Below are 15798 nucleotides of genomic sequence, written 5' to 3'. Positions count from 1 at the left end.
GGGGAGGACGTTGAATTTTTCACATATGCAGTCACTTCACGTACGTCCGCCCCCGGTAGCTGAGTGATAGCCGGCATGGTAAATCAGTGTGTTCGGTCGGAGGGTTAGCTGAGTTAATGGATCAACAACGAACTGAAACGGATGTCTTCTTGTGACATCCGCCCCGAGCAGATGCAACGAACGATAACGAACAACATGAGATTAAAAAAAAAAAAGTGGTCAGCGCGACAGAATGTCAATCCTAAGGCCCCGGGTTCGATTCTCGGCTGGGTCGGAGATTTTCTCCGCTCAGGGACTGGGTGTTGTGTTCTCCTAATCATCATCATTTCATCCCAATCGACTTGCAAGTCGCCGAAGTAGCGTCTAATCGAAAGACTTGCACCCGGCGAACGGTCTACCCGACGGGAGGCCCTAGTCACACGACATTTACATTATTTTACTTCACGTCTTCCCTTATCTGCTATGATTGCAGCTAGGATAAAACATTTGCCAAGTCCTTTCCTCCCGTAGGCATAAACACCATCCTCGTAAACGCCAGCACATGGATTTGCCTGAATGAGAGCCATTAAGTCCTGCTCTAAAATGGACCAATTAAAAATGTTGTTGCACTCGTAAAGTAATAAAAAAAGCTGGCCTCAACAGCAATGATTGTTAGAGCTCTGCCGTGTTTTACTAGGCGTTGTGTTACAGCGGGAAGTCTTTTGCGATCCAGCCTAGTAAAGTCTTTCTACTGGACGCCAGTGGGGCGATCTGCGTCTCGATAACCCACCCCATTTATCCAACTGCAGAGAGGGGACCTGCAACTTAACGCGGAAGCGGAGCACGGCGCAATTTGGCATTTTACACTTTAGCGAGTCATCGGAATTGTTAAAAGAATGAACCAGTAATAGAAAAATACCATCAGCAACCGACGCTTACGCTCTTAGCCAGCAAACAAACACTAAGTTTCATAAACACTTGTCGTATAATAAAAGACCTGTAACAATGCAGTCTAAACGAAGTTATTTTACTTCTGTAAACCTCTCATAATTTAAGATATTTTTTGCTGTGGATAGTCGTAATATCGAGATTTCGAAGGTGTATAAATTCGGGAAGAACATTGACAACGGTATGAGGGCAGCGAAACACCTATTCACGATGACTGTTGCATGGTTTTACTGATGGCATGAAATTTAACGCGGTTAAATTGACGTGTACGGGATGTCAGTGACATGAAAAACAAATATCAGCAAATAGTTGTTGCGATGTAGACATACAAAAAAGATTTATTCATCTGTGTAGCGAACACTCACGGACGAAGACTGCTGGAGATTTGGGATTACGTGTCACGAAGATCCAGCTTTCCTGCAAAACCGTCATAAGAGGGGCAGTTCGATTCAGATTGAGGCTTCAACGCACCCTTCGTCTCGCCCTCAAGAGTGTTCAGTGGCTGCGGCCAGAATCCACGCATCGTTAAGCCTATTTTACGCGACGACACTGGGTTGCCACTCGTTGCGTGAAACGAGTCTCGCGACGTTGGTGTTCACTTAAGGTTCGTCGTTTTGTGAGTGACGTAGATGTGCCTAAAATGAAAATTTGGCAGCTGCACGAGTTGTTGCGGAGTTAATGCCTGTTTGAGTGAAATCGCCGCATAGGATGAGAAATAAGAAACGTGCTTGGGTTCATGAGTGAATCATGAAAAGACGTCAGTTCGGTTGCTCAGCGATATTGCTGAAAGATACTGTAATGAAAGACCTAGAAGTTATCGTAATTATCTTACAGTGTTACCAGGACAGTTCACTTTCCTTCTGAATAGTTAGTACTGGGGTAATGAAGAATAATATTGTATTGCATACAGCATTGGCGCCAGAACTGTAAGTACAAATCATATTGCGTGCTAATAAGGTCCAGAACTCTCGTCCTGCTAGAAGGCTTAGTTTTAGTTGGTAATGACGTATTTCCACTGAGTTTCAAAGAAGGAATAGGCCTAAAGCTCGCTGGGCTCTGAAAAGGGCATTTGGAATTCACTGTCGGTGCTACATGTGCTCCCCAAGAGTACGTGCAGCCACAGGGCCGGCCGGAGTGGCCGAGCGGTTCTAGGCGCTACAGTCTGGAACCGCGCGACCGCTACGGTCACAGGTTCGAATCCTGCCTAGGGCATGGATGTTTGTGATGTCCTTAGGTTAGTTAGGTTTAAGTAGTTCTAAGTTCTAGGGGACTGATGACCTCAGAAGTTAAGTCCCATAGTGCTCAGAGCCTTTTGAACCATTTTGCAGCCACAGGTAAGAGACCAGAAGCGCGTTGATAATGAGCATCACCAGTCGGGAATAAGGAGAAGCATAAACTCAAAGCTACAATAATTGTCGGAAGCGGGCCTCATTAAGGCAAGTACGGTTTGCACACTACTTTCTGGCACATAAATGTATACTTTGACAAAATTTCGAGGTTCAGTCATATCTATTTCTGAATGGGAAGCATTGCTGTCACTCTCACATATATGAATATTGAGCAAAGAATTCAAATTACCAGATTTATGTATCTTTTCCACTTGTTAACGATTTCCCTTAAAAAAGAAACGGAACCTATCACACACACACCCATGCCCGAGGCAGGATTTGAACCTGCGACCGTAGCGGTCGCGCGGTTCCAGACCGAAGCGCCTAGAACCGCTCGGCCACACCGGCCGGCTCGAAGCAAGGAAATTTGGACATTTGTAGGAAGTTCCTATGGGACCATTCTGCTGAGGTCATCGGTCCCTGGGCTTAAACACTACTTAATCTTAAACTAACTTACGCTAAGAACGACATACACACCCATGCCCGAGGGAGAACTCGAAACTCCGACGCAGGGAGAACTGTGGCAAGATGCCTGAGACTACGCGGCTACCCTGAGCGGCTCGAACCAAGGGGTTTTAGGTCTGTAGAAGTTAACTGCTCAACAGCCAGACATTTTGGATGCCTGCATTTTTCTAAATTCATTTGTATATATAGTCCTAAATGAATGAATTTTGAAACTTCCTGGCAGATTAAAACTGTGTGCCGGACCGAGACTCGAACTCGGGACCTTTGGCTTTTGCGGGCAAGTGCTCTACCAACTGAGCTACCCAAGCACGACTCACGTCCCGTCCTCAAGGCTTTACTTCTGCCAGTACCTCGTCTCCTACCTTCAAAACTTTACAGAAGCTCTCCTGCGAAACTTGCAGAACTAGCACTCCTGAAAGAAAGGATATTGCGGAGACATGGCATAGCCACAGCCTGGGGGATGTTTCCAGAATGAGCTTTTCACTCTGCAGCGGAGTGTGCGCTGATATGAAACTCCCTGGCAGATTAAAATTGTGTGCCGGACCGAGACTCGAACTCGGAGGGCTTCTGTAAAGCTGTGAGGACGGGGACGTGAGTCGTGCTTGGGTAGCTCAGTTGGTAGAGCATTTGCCCGCGAAAGGCAAAGGTCCCGAGTTCGAGACTCGGTCTGGGCACACAGTTTTAATCTGTCACGAAGTTTCATATCAGCTCACACTCCGCTGCAGAGTGAACGTCTCGTTCTGAATGAATTTTCCTCTACAGCTCAGACACTTCCAACCCATTCATCTTCAAACCGCGTGCGGTGGTCTCGTGCGCAGCAACGCGCGGTGATTTGAATGGCTCAGACACCTGTGCCTAGCATAGATATCCAACAAGAGGACAATTTTCTTCGTTCCCCACTTCATACTTCAGTTTTCTTACACTCAAGCGATGCATCTAACTTCCAGGCTCATGCAACTAGTGCCGCCAAAGCTGGAACAAGCCGAAAGTGTTTTATTTCACCAACGAGTTACACGAACGCGCGACGCATTCACAGTGTTTAGATAGCGCAATCCAGTGTCGTCGACGGGACCAACGGCCTTGCCGCCGTGGTAACAACGGTTCCCGTCAGATCACCGATGTTAACCGCTGTCGGGCTGGGCTAGTACTTGGATGCGTGACCATCCGGTCTGCCGTGCGCTGTTGGCAAGCGGGTTGCACTCAGCCCTTGTGAAGCAAACTGAGGAGCTACTTGATTGAGAAGTAGCGGCTACGGTCTCGTAAACTGACATACGGCGGGGAGAGCGTTGTGGTGACTGTAGTGTCGGCAGACTTGCCAACACTACGCACACTAATAGAAAGAGGCTGCCAAGATGCACGCGCTAACTCACGCAGGCGGACGTTAGGTCTGAAACAGGATACGTAATGAATACTATAAAGAAAAGTAAGTAGCTGCTGGAATACTTAACTTTAATCCATCATTTGTATACAGCGTTCATGATGATACAAGTGAGACTCTCTCTAGATAAATGCAATATAATGCTAATGGCGCCTTGCTAGGTCTTAGCCATGGACTTAGCTGAAGGCTATTCTATCTCTCGGCAAATGAGAGAAAGGCTTCGTCAGTGTAGTCGCTAGCAAAGTCGTCCGTACAACTGGGGCGAGTGCTAGTAAGTCTCTCGAGACCTGCCGTGTGGTGGCGCTCGGTCTGCGATCACTGACAGTGGCGACACGCGGGTCCGACATGTACTAATGGACCGCGGCCGATTTAAAGCTACCACCTAGCAAGTGTGGTGTCTGGCGGTGACACCACAGTGACCACATGCTCCTCCATAACCACATCCAGTGACGCCTGTGGGCTGAGGATGACGCGGCAGCCGGTCGGTACCGTTGGACCTTCCAAGGCCTGTTCAGACGGAATGTCGTCGACGGTGTGCGGCGCGCCACACAAATTACAGCTCCGGTGACGTACCTGGAAACGTTTACTGGCGGATCCTCATCAGTCCTCAGCACTCGTAAAAAAAAAAAAATAAATAAATAAATAAAATAAAATGAAATAAAAATAAATCGTCACCAGCCTCATTTTGACCAGCGAGACCCGTTTCAGTTTCTCTCTAATCCAAAGTCATAAGTGAAGTCCTTTCAGGAAGTCCGCCGGGCCGGAATATTTACGTCCCTGACTGTTCTACACAGCCCGCAGCAGGCTCCTATCAACGCCCGCGGATATACTACTGAAAATAAAATGGGAATACACTTCAAAGTCAGAAGGGAAATAGTCACACAAAACACCTCACTCACAGTTCCACAGAAAGAAATGCAAGTCCTTGGAGATGTGGTCCGACTATGGAAGAATGAAACGCTCTTTATTTTGTGCTACACGTGTTCCGCTTCTTTTTAGTTGTGAAGGTAATAACTGTTTTATTTCTACAATAATTGCGTTGTATAATGATTCCAGACAATCGCTGTACTACAGTCTTTTGTACCTCCCTAATTAGGTTGGAAACAGCATTGTGGGACGCAAGTTTCATAAGTTTGCATTATTACTGGAGTCTACTTGTTATTTTGTGATCTTATTATTCCACATGTGTCATCCTGGACACATGAGGAAACTGATTTTCGGCGTTATCGAACACATGAACAAAAAAAAAGTAAATAACCAATTCAATATAAGTAACGACACGTTAGCCACTAAAACAATAACACAGATGTAGGACATGATCAGACTAAATAACATCTTCATAGCCGCGCGGGGAAGCCGTGCTGTCTGAGGCCGCGTTGCCACGGTTCGCGCGGCCCGTCGGAAGTAGAGTCCTCCCTCGGGCATGGGTGTGTGTCTTGTTCTTATCCTAAGTTAGTTTGAGTTAGATTATGTAGTGTGTAAGCCTAAGGACCCATGACCTTAGCAATTTGGTCCCATAGGAACTTGCCACAAATTTCCAATAACCTGCACTACTGGCCATTAAAATTTGCTACACCTCGAAGATGACGTGCTACAGACGCGAAATTTAACCGACAGGAAGAACATGCTGTGATATGCAAATGATTAGCTTTTCAGAGCATTCACACAAGGTTGGCGCCGGTGGCGACACCTTCCACGTACTGACATGAGGAAAGTTTCCAACCGATTTCTCATGCACAAACAGCTGTTGACCGGCGTTGTCTGGTGAAACGTTGTTGTGATGCCTCGTGTAAGGAGGAGAAATGCGTACCATCACGTTTCCGACTTTGATAAAGGTAGGATTGTAGCTTATCGCAATTGCGGTTTATCGTATCGCGACATTGCTGCTCGCGTTGGTTGAGATCCAAGGGCTGTTAGCAGAATGTGGAATATGGAATCGGTGGGTTCAGGAGGGTAATACGGAACGCCGTGCTGGATCCCAACGGCCTCGAATCACTAGCATTCGAGATGGCAGGCATCTTATCCGCATGGCTGTAACGGATCGTGCAGCCACGTCCCGATCCTTGAGTCAACAGATGGGGACGTTTGCAAGACAACAAGCATCGGTACGAACAGTTCGACGACGTTTGCAGCAGCAGGGACTATCAGCTCGGAGACCACGGCTGCGGTTACCCTTGACACTGCATCACAGACAGGAGTGCCTGCGATGGTGTACTCAATGACGAACCTGGGTGCACGAGTGGCAAACCATTTTTTCGGATGAATCCCGGTTCTGTTTACAGCATCATGATGGTCGCATCCGTGTTTGGCGACATCGCGGTGAACGTACACTGGAAGCGTGTATTCGTCATCGCCATACTGGCGTATCACCCGGCGTGATGGTATGGAGTGCCATTGGTTACACGTCTCCGTCACCTCTTGTTCGCATTGATGGCACTTTGACTAGTGGACGTTACATCTCAGATGTGTTACGACCCGTGGGTCTACCCTTCATTCGATCCCTGCGAAACCCTACATTTCAGCAGGATAATGCACGACCGCATGTTGCAGGTACTATATGGGCCTTTCTCGATACAGAAAATGTTCGACTGCTGCCCTGGCCAGCACGTTCTCCAGATCTCTCACCAACTGAAAACGTCTGGTCAATGGTGGCCGAGCAACTGGCTCGTCACAATACGCCAGTCACTACTCTTGATGAACTGTGGTATCGTGTTGAAGCTGCATGGGCAGTTGTACCTGTACACGCCATTCAAGCTCTGTTTGACTCAATACCCAGTATCAAGGCCGTTATTACAGCCAGAGGTGGTTGTTCTGGGTACTGATTTCTCAGGATCTACGCACCCAAATTGCGTGAAAATGTAATCACATGTCAGTTCTAGTATAATATATTTGTGCAATGAATACCCGTTTATCATCAGCATTTCTTCTTGGAGTAGCAATTTTAATGGCCAGTAGTGTAATATCGTGCCACAGACACTAAGAAATTATTTTTACGACTCCTTCAACGCAAACTACCCTTTTCCGCAGAGGAGTGCCAAGCACACACAATCACACACGCACACGTCTAATAAACAAACGCATATCGAGGTACATACGTACACCAAAACACAAACAAAAGAAGAACAAAAAGCTGCAGCGACAGTTAGCACCACTAGATACACTAAACACATGGATACAACACACGGTAAAAGAGTGGTAGTGAAGCCTTCAGTTGAGATGTGTTTGAAAACGCCGAAAATCAGACAGCCTGGTGTTCGCTAAACCAATTAAGTACAGCTCCAGGACGACACAAACGGAATGATAGGAGACAAAATCGTATATAGAACGAAATAGCAATTTAACATTAAAAAAACTTGTGCTGCAAAAGCTTTTTACTTATCAAAGAAGAGAATAACGAAAACTGTAATGTAACAACTTATTTGGAATCTCTTTGTAACGCAGTTGTTAGATGCATAAAACAAACATGTTTCAAGACCAATGAAGTTGCTTCACGGATAAAAAGAAGCGAAACTCGTGTGGCATAACACAAACTGTCCTTCATTTATTTGCATAGATGGACCACATATCCAACAACACAGAAGCAACTACTTAACGACGAAAAACATAAAAAAATGGAATTTACCGGTTATAGTTAAACCCTGACAAGTCCGCTTCGTTCACTGAACACGACTTCCAAGTAACTACTGAACTCACGATCTAATTTCAAGTTTTTGTGTATCCCGTGTGTCACCGCTCCCTAACTCTCAACGCACCACTCCTCTCGTCCCCCCCCCCCCCTCGCCCCCCGCCCCGTCACCGTCACGAGGATTGATGGACGACTCCTGATTTCACGATCTCCAAAACTGCTCCACAAAGTATTATCTCATCCAGGCCTTGTTGGCAATCAGGTGCAAGAGCCGAGTACAGGCAGGCGTTTCACTTGAGCAGTCTCTGGCCCCATGAATAGCACGATTCTGTAAAGTGCTGCTGCTTGCTAGTAATTTAAAACGTTTTTGTAAAACCCCTGTCGTCCTGGAAAGCTCAACTGGTCCTTCAGCCCACCGTGTATGCCCTGACGACAACCCATTTACAAACATTAACAGATTTAGACCGACATTTAGTCATGAGCAACATCAGCATGAACAACATCAACATGAGCAACATCAGCATGAGCAACATCAGCATGAGCAACATCAGCATGAGCAACATCAGCATGAGCATGAGCAACATGAGCATGAGGAGCATGAGCAACATCAGCATGAGCAACAGCAACCTGCTCCATAAGAAGAACTTCTCCATAAAAGTTTCTCAGTGTGTGTCACAGTTAACGGAAATGTTACCTAAGGTGACTGACCGTACTTCGTGTCTACAGGATGAACATAAAATCTTTCCCTGATTCCAAAAATTAATTTCTAACGAACTATGGTGGATACAGCTGCACGATTTGTTGTAAGTGGTAGTTTAACTGGTGGAGTATTCATGGACACACTTTTGCATGTGAGCTGACGGCATCTGATTTCCCTTTTCTCTCTGTTGCTACGGGTAGTGCTGCAGTGACAACGGCGCCTACGCAGGGAAAAACGTACTGTGTTTTGTGCTTTCATGAGACACGGTTGCCTGTTTCAGTTCAGCAACAGTCCCGAAACGAATACGGACGAGATCTGCCAGATGAGAGGAGCATCAAATATCATTATAGACAGCCGTGCGCCCCTCTCCTGAAGCAAATCTGCTTTCTCTTCTTAGCTTAGAACTGGGTTCCCATCTGAGCTCTTGATATACATACAAGTGGTTCTCTTTTCTCCAAAAGTCTCTTTAATTTTCCTGTAGGCAGTATCTATCTTACCCCTAGTGATATATGCCTCTACAGCCTTACATTTTTCCTCTAGCCATCCCTGCTTAGCCATTTTGCACTTCCTATCGTTCTCATTTTTGAGACGTTTGTACTCCCTTTCTGCCTGTTTCATTTACTGCATTTTTATATTTCCTCCTTTCATCAATTAAATTGAGTATCTCTTCTGTTACCCACAGATTTCTACTAGCCCTCGTCTTTTTACCTACTTGATCCTCTGCTGCCTTCACTACTTCATCTCTCAAAGCTACTCATTCTTCTTCTACTGTATTTCTTTCTCTGCTGCCTTCACTACTTCATCTCTCAAAGCTACCCATTCTTCTTCTACTGTATTTCTTTCCCCCATTCTTGTCAATCGTTCCCTAATGCTCTCGCTGAATCTCTCTACAACCTCTGGTTCTTTCAGTTTATCCAGGTCCCATCTCCTCAAATTCCCACCTTTTAGCAGTTTCTTCAGTTTTAATCTACAGTTCATAACCAACAGATTGCGGTCAGAGTCCACATCTGCCCCTGGAAATGTCTTACAATTTAAAACCTGGTTCCTAAATCTCTGTCTTACCATTATATAATCTATCTGATACCTTTTAGTATCTCCAGGGTTCTTCCATGTATACAACCTTCTTTCATGATTCTTAAACCAAGTGTTGGCTATGATTAAGTTGTGCTGTGTGCAAAATTCTACCAGGCGGCTTGCTCTTTCATTTCTTAGCCCCAATCCATATTCACCTACTACGTTTCCTTCTCTTTCTTGTCCTACTATCGAATTCCAGTCACCCATGGCTATTAAATTTTCGTCTCCCTTCACTATCTGAATAATTTCTTTTATCTCATCGTACATTTCTTCAATTTCTTCGTCATCTGCAGAGCTAGTTGGCATATAAACTTGTACTACTGTAGTAGGCGTGGGCTTCGTGTCTATCTTGGCCACAATAGTGCGTTCACTATGCTGTTTGTAGTAGCTTACCCGCACTCCTATTTTTTTTATTCATCATTAAACCTACTCCTGCATTATCCCTATTTGATTTTGTATTTATAACCCTGTATTCACCAGATCAAAAGTCTTGTTCGTACGGCCACTGAACTTCACTAATTCCCACTACATCTAACTTTAAGAAAGACTAATTGTAATTCAGTCTATAAATGACCGAAGCCAAATCCATAGTGGATGTTCTTGACAAAGATCGTTTGCGGAATCCTCTGCACTCCGGATAACTGAAAGAATAGAAAAAGTATGACCCAAACATTTCAAAACATCAACAGTTTTTTACTCGAGAAAATATATACGCATAAACATACTAAGCAGTATTCCGAAGGCAGCAAATAGCCTTTTTACTTAATGCTTTGTATTTTGTTTTGTTTCCAAGCGCCAAAAACATCAAAAATTATTTTCCTTGTGAAACATATCTGACTTTTTCGCTTTTGAAACAGTTTCCTTTGAAATTCTAATCTGTACGGTATGATATATGATTAGTTTATATTTTTTTCTCGTGGAATTGAAAACGTAAACAGATACCTCTTTGCTTTCAGTTATCTCGTCGCTCTTGTGGGAGAAGACTAGTAGGAAGAATTCCAGGTCGCCGTCCATCCTTCACAATGCGTCCCGAAGACGAAGCAAACAACAAAGTTAAGGTCGAGAAAAAACAAATGTACAAAATCCAGTACTGGAAGTGGAGTGATCTTGGCGAGAACAGGTCAACCTCCATTGCCAGCAGAAGACCTGACAGTGCTGTGTCTGTACACATGCGCAGCCTGCACCATATTCAACACTTTACATCTCCACCTTCTTCACGGTCAGTACTGATCTCTGACATCATAGGCGCACTTGCGACGTGGTTGGCGGCTGATTTACACAAAAATAAAAACATGCGACACGCACCCACAGAAAATGGTATTGACAACAGAGTCACTCGTGTCAAACGGGCTTAAGAGTGCGTAGGTTGCGGCGCCGGAAGCTGGTGTTCTTTACGCGACACTTGGGACGCCCCGTGGTCCAGACGGAAGGCACGCTCCACTTTGTGGCCGCGCTTTCTCATGCCGCAGCTCCACCGGGGATCATCAACTACCGCAAGGGCACGGGGACCAGCGACGAGTGCCGCACTGAAGGTCGGCCTCTGTTTTGCCGCCCTCGTCGACAGGCCATCACAGGCAATCTGCAGTCTGCGCTGTCACAGTCAGACACTCTCGCAGCTCTGAAACATAACCGTGTCGATTGCGTACTGCGGAGATTGATCGCGTGGCGAAACCGCTGTGCACGGGGGCCGAGCACTGCCGGGAACTCAGCTGGGAGTGAACACTGCTGGCAGCTCAGAATGCGAGGGTTAGGGCAGGCCGCTCTCCCTCGCTAACCTCCCGCACCGTGATCGCCGACGGCCCGTATTGATGGCCGTCCGAAAAAATGTCGCATTACTGTACCGGAAAGCTCGACTCTGCTGTCACCGATTTCCAAGCGCGATGCTGGGCAAAACGCTGCTGTCGGAACTCCCCGCAAACTTTAGCCGGTCACAACTGCGGCAACACTGACCCGTTGCCACAGAAATTATAAACAAAATTGTGTTGGGAAGGGGCGTATCCAGCGAGGGGAAGGTGTGGAGAGCTTGCCTGTTAACCCCTCCGCCACCCCCCCCCCCCCCCCAGATCCCAGACAAAAAAACCTTCACAAAGCGGAATTGCAGCCCGCCCCAGCAGGCAGAGACATTTTAATGCTGTATCACATAGATAAAAGTATAGGGCAGATGCGAGTGGGACTCGCGCGCACTGGGTTTCGATTAAACTTAGTCGTGTACACACACACCTCATCCATCCCGGGAATCGAGGATCTTGATAATTCTCGCCTGTTATCGACATTAATACTCGTTAACATATCGATCCCAGGGATTCCAACAGTTTCGAGAACGTTTTAATTTCAGTTTTGAAATATTTTTTGTTGTGACTTGGCAAGACAGCCAAGCCACTATGAGATAGCCGAAAGGCACGCGTTTAAGCTCACGCAGGCTGGCGTGAGGTCTGGAACAGTTAAAGGAGTTGAGTCTAGTAAAAAAGTACGTAGCTTCTGGAATACTTAACTTTAATCCATAATTGGTGAACACCGGTCTGACGGTACATGCATCACAAGATAAATAGCAAGTGATAATGGCGCCTTGCTAGGTCGTAGCAAATGACGTAGCTGAAGGCTATGCTAACTATCGTCTCGGCAAATGAGAGCGTAATATGTCAGTGAACCATCGCTAGCAAAGTCGGCTGTTCAACTGGGGCGAGTGCTAGGAAATCTCTCTTGACCTGCCGTGTGGCGGCGCTCGGTCTTCAATCACTGATAGTGGCGACACGCGGGTCCGACATTCGTCTATCTGAAAGCACCCATGATCAGACAAACGCACAAAAATGGCTTGAAATGATGTGTGATGTGGTTTGTGACTGTGAGGCTACTTCTTTTGGTACTGCCGTGCTGCCTCTCGACCATTTCCATTTGCTTGGCCGTATACAAACGCCATCTCGGCTTCTTCCCGACACGGATAGCGGACCATTCTGCTGCTTCAGTACGCTACGTCTATCACACAGCCTGCAACACACAAGGAACACATTGCACTTGGTCAGAGGAACTATAGTTCGCCAGCACCATCTACCGTAGTAACGTTGCATTTCATAGGACATTTTTTTCGTCCATTTCCAGTCAGGAATGCGTCCCTGAAATTTCTCCGCTTTATTAATATTCACCCTGCATCTATGTTGAGTCTGTTCTTTCGGACACACTGTAGGAGACCCGGGTTTGAATCCCGGTTAGACACAAATTTTGAACTTTTCACACTAATTTCAATCAGTGCCTACTTGCAGCCAGTATCTGTAATTCCTTTGTCTCTTAAAGGGTACTTTCACCGTCAGTAGGCGTGCCTATGGTGCTCTAAGGAGGCTCCAGACATCCGAATTGGAAGACGACGTACGGCATCAAGTTGAATAGAACCCGTCAGCCAGTACACGAGCTATTTCTTTGGCTGTTAATAAGTGGAATTGTAAACCAGTGATGTGCTGGGTCACGCCTAATCAATTACTTGTGAAGTTGGTCGCTTTACCAACATGTTTTCAATTGGTTTTACTAAGGAAATGATACGTTTCCAGACATGGGTTCCAATTCAAAACATTATCTACTCATTCTCCTCTACAAGCCCTAGAAGTTAGTAACGTGAATTTCCGAACAACGTGTACAATGCATGCTGGGAAAAAGCAAGTGTATCCCCATTCATATGCCGTGAAATCTCCAAACGACTTTTTTCATGGAACCTAAAACTAACGTAAGTTGACTGGTGGAATAAGAGTAGCGACCATTTTAAGCCTGTCACACAGACAGTTCATAAACAGAAGTGTCCTCCGTGAACGAGCATTGTCCTGTCGAAAAATGGCACGACGATTCGCACGAGAGGTAACACACGAGGAATGGCTCCAAGCGCTATGGGACTTATCATCTGAGGTCATCAGTCCCCTAGACTTCGAACATCTTAAGCCTAACTAACCTAAGGATATCACACACATCCAAGCCCGAGACAGGATTCGAACCTTCGACTGTAGCAGCACCGCCGCTCGAGACTGAAGCGTCTAGAACCGCTTGGCCACAGCGGCCGGCCACACGGTGACGTAGGGTGTCCGTGACGTATTGTTGTGCTGTAAGAGCTCCCTCAGCCAAAACCATCCGTGACCGTGAAATCATACGCGATGGCTTCCCACACCGTGACGCTAGGAAAAAAACTGCTGTGCCTCTGCAGAACGCTGGAAGAGCGGGACCTCCCCCCACGTCGCCGCCACACTCGGCGACGGCGGTCATCCAGGGTAGGGCAGAGCCACGAGTAATCGCTGGACACACTGTCGCGCCTTTCGTCAACAGCTGTTAACGGCGCTATTGCAAACGCAACCTTTTTCTGTTGTGGTTTTAACGGCAGCCTGAACAAGGGACGGCAATTCTCTAGTTCCATTATATATTCTCCGACCAGCAGTGCGGGATGATATAGAATGTAACAGGAACTCCATTACTTATTCTTGGATGGCTGGCACAGATGTGAAGAGGTTTCGATGAGGTTGGCGCACGATACGGCGATCCTCCCTTATACTGGTCGGACGTAGCCGACCGAAAACTTGACGGCTCCAGCGTTCTCCACTGTCGGGCCTCTGCCACATCTCTGGACACTGAATGATCGATCAAATGGAGATCCACAATGAGGAACCTTTGAAACGCTACCAGGGGCTGATAACGATGGCTTACACGAATACTCCGCATTTCCACGTCCTTCACAGTGTTTCCCGACATCTGACGCTATTCGCGCCCCAAATATACCCTATTAAACCTGGTAACAACTACAGACACGAATAACGCTAATACACTCTCGTTCCGTGCTAACTGTCACAGGGAACTGAAACTCTTATTGTACACCGGGTGGGAGAGAAGTTGCCGTACCCCTGTAACACTGTTTCGTATCGAATATTATTATGCAAGTTGATAGCTAAGTTACTTCTTATCAGGTGTAGGAATTCATGTTTCTACACTAAAGAGCCAAAGATACTAGTACACCTGGCTAATGTCGCGTCGGGCTCCCGAGAGCACGCAGAAGTGCCGCAGCACGACGTGGCATGGACTCGACTAATGTCTGAAGTAGTGCTGGGGGGAACTGACACCATGGATTCTGCAGGGCTGTCCATAAATCCCTAAGAGTGCGACGGGGTGGAGACCTCTTGTGAACAGCATGTTGCAAGGTGCATGGGGGCTTAATTATTTAAGAATGCAAATAATTTTAATTTTTTGAGCTGACTGTCCGGTTACGCAGTCTCGTAAACGGTTGGCCCTGTCTGGTATTAGTACGCAATCTGACTGCATAGAATAACAACAAAGAAGAAAAGTCCCCAGCAACTATAAAACCTAGGAAACAACAAAACACAAGTGTAGCTGTTCTGTGTGTGGAAGTGTGATTCAACGTACACATCTGGCAAGGTTCTTCCTCAATAAGACCAGATATTTTAAACACCATTTATACCGAAGTAATTAAAAAAACCAGAAATACTATAATTGCACATAGAAACCAGAAATACAGTCTAATACAAGAACACGAGCCAGATGCTTTGTTGACTGAACCTGTGACCAAGAGGCATTATTGCTTAAGACATGGAAATAATGAAAAAGAAAGGAATTTTTTACCTTCATATATATTGACGAAAAGCACACTCTCATCATTACAGCATCCCCAATCCAACAACATCTGGTGTCTAGCCCATCAAAACAATACTACAAGTTCTGAACAAGCACTCACTACCGCAACTTCTCAACAACGACTCACCACTGCTAGATCTCAATAAGCACTGCCTACTGCTACTTCTCAATAAGCACTGCCAGTGGAGGCGGCGGAATAAAACTCTTTGGCGCAATCTCTGGCGCTGTGGCTCAGTGTAGCCAGCTTTCATATGCCCCTCCTCCACGGGCCAGAATTTGATGGTATTTTTGCCACCATTGGTGGTGAAAATATCACCAAATTCGTCCAAAGAAGAAAAAAAATTACAGACAAAAATAAAAGATAATATTCATAATTAAATATCACATAACTAGATAAAATTTTGGCTTTGCACTGACCGTTCCATATCCTAATATATAAAATACAGTAAGGATTACAAATGCTTGCGTACATGTGATTTTACATAATAGTTTACACAAGTATCATTCAATCAATAGCACCAGCAATGACGAATAGGTGTAGGTAAGAGTCTCATAACATTTCATAAACAGTAAATACACAAAAAATCAGTTTATACAAATATTCACATAAAATCTTGTCAATATATCA

General features: G+C 45.9%; 1 non-coding gene across 1 annotated transcript; it reads left to right on the top strand.

The window, feature by feature from the left end:
• Positions 1-3380: 3380 nt before the first annotated feature.
• On the top strand, positions 3381-3454 carry Trnas-cga. Its single transcript has one exon. It is a non-coding gene; the product is annotated as a tRNA-Ser (tRNA).
• Positions 3455-15798: the final 12344 nt, after the last annotated feature.

This window comes from Schistocerca piceifrons, chromosome 5 (assembly GCF_021461385.2).
Source record: "Schistocerca piceifrons isolate TAMUIC-IGC-003096 chromosome 5, iqSchPice1.1, whole genome shotgun sequence".
NCBI classification, from domain to species: domain Eukaryota; kingdom Metazoa; phylum Arthropoda; class Insecta; order Orthoptera; family Acrididae; genus Schistocerca; species Schistocerca piceifrons.
Note: the sequence above shows the minus strand (reverse complement) of the source record. Positions and strands in the feature narration are given on the sequence as shown.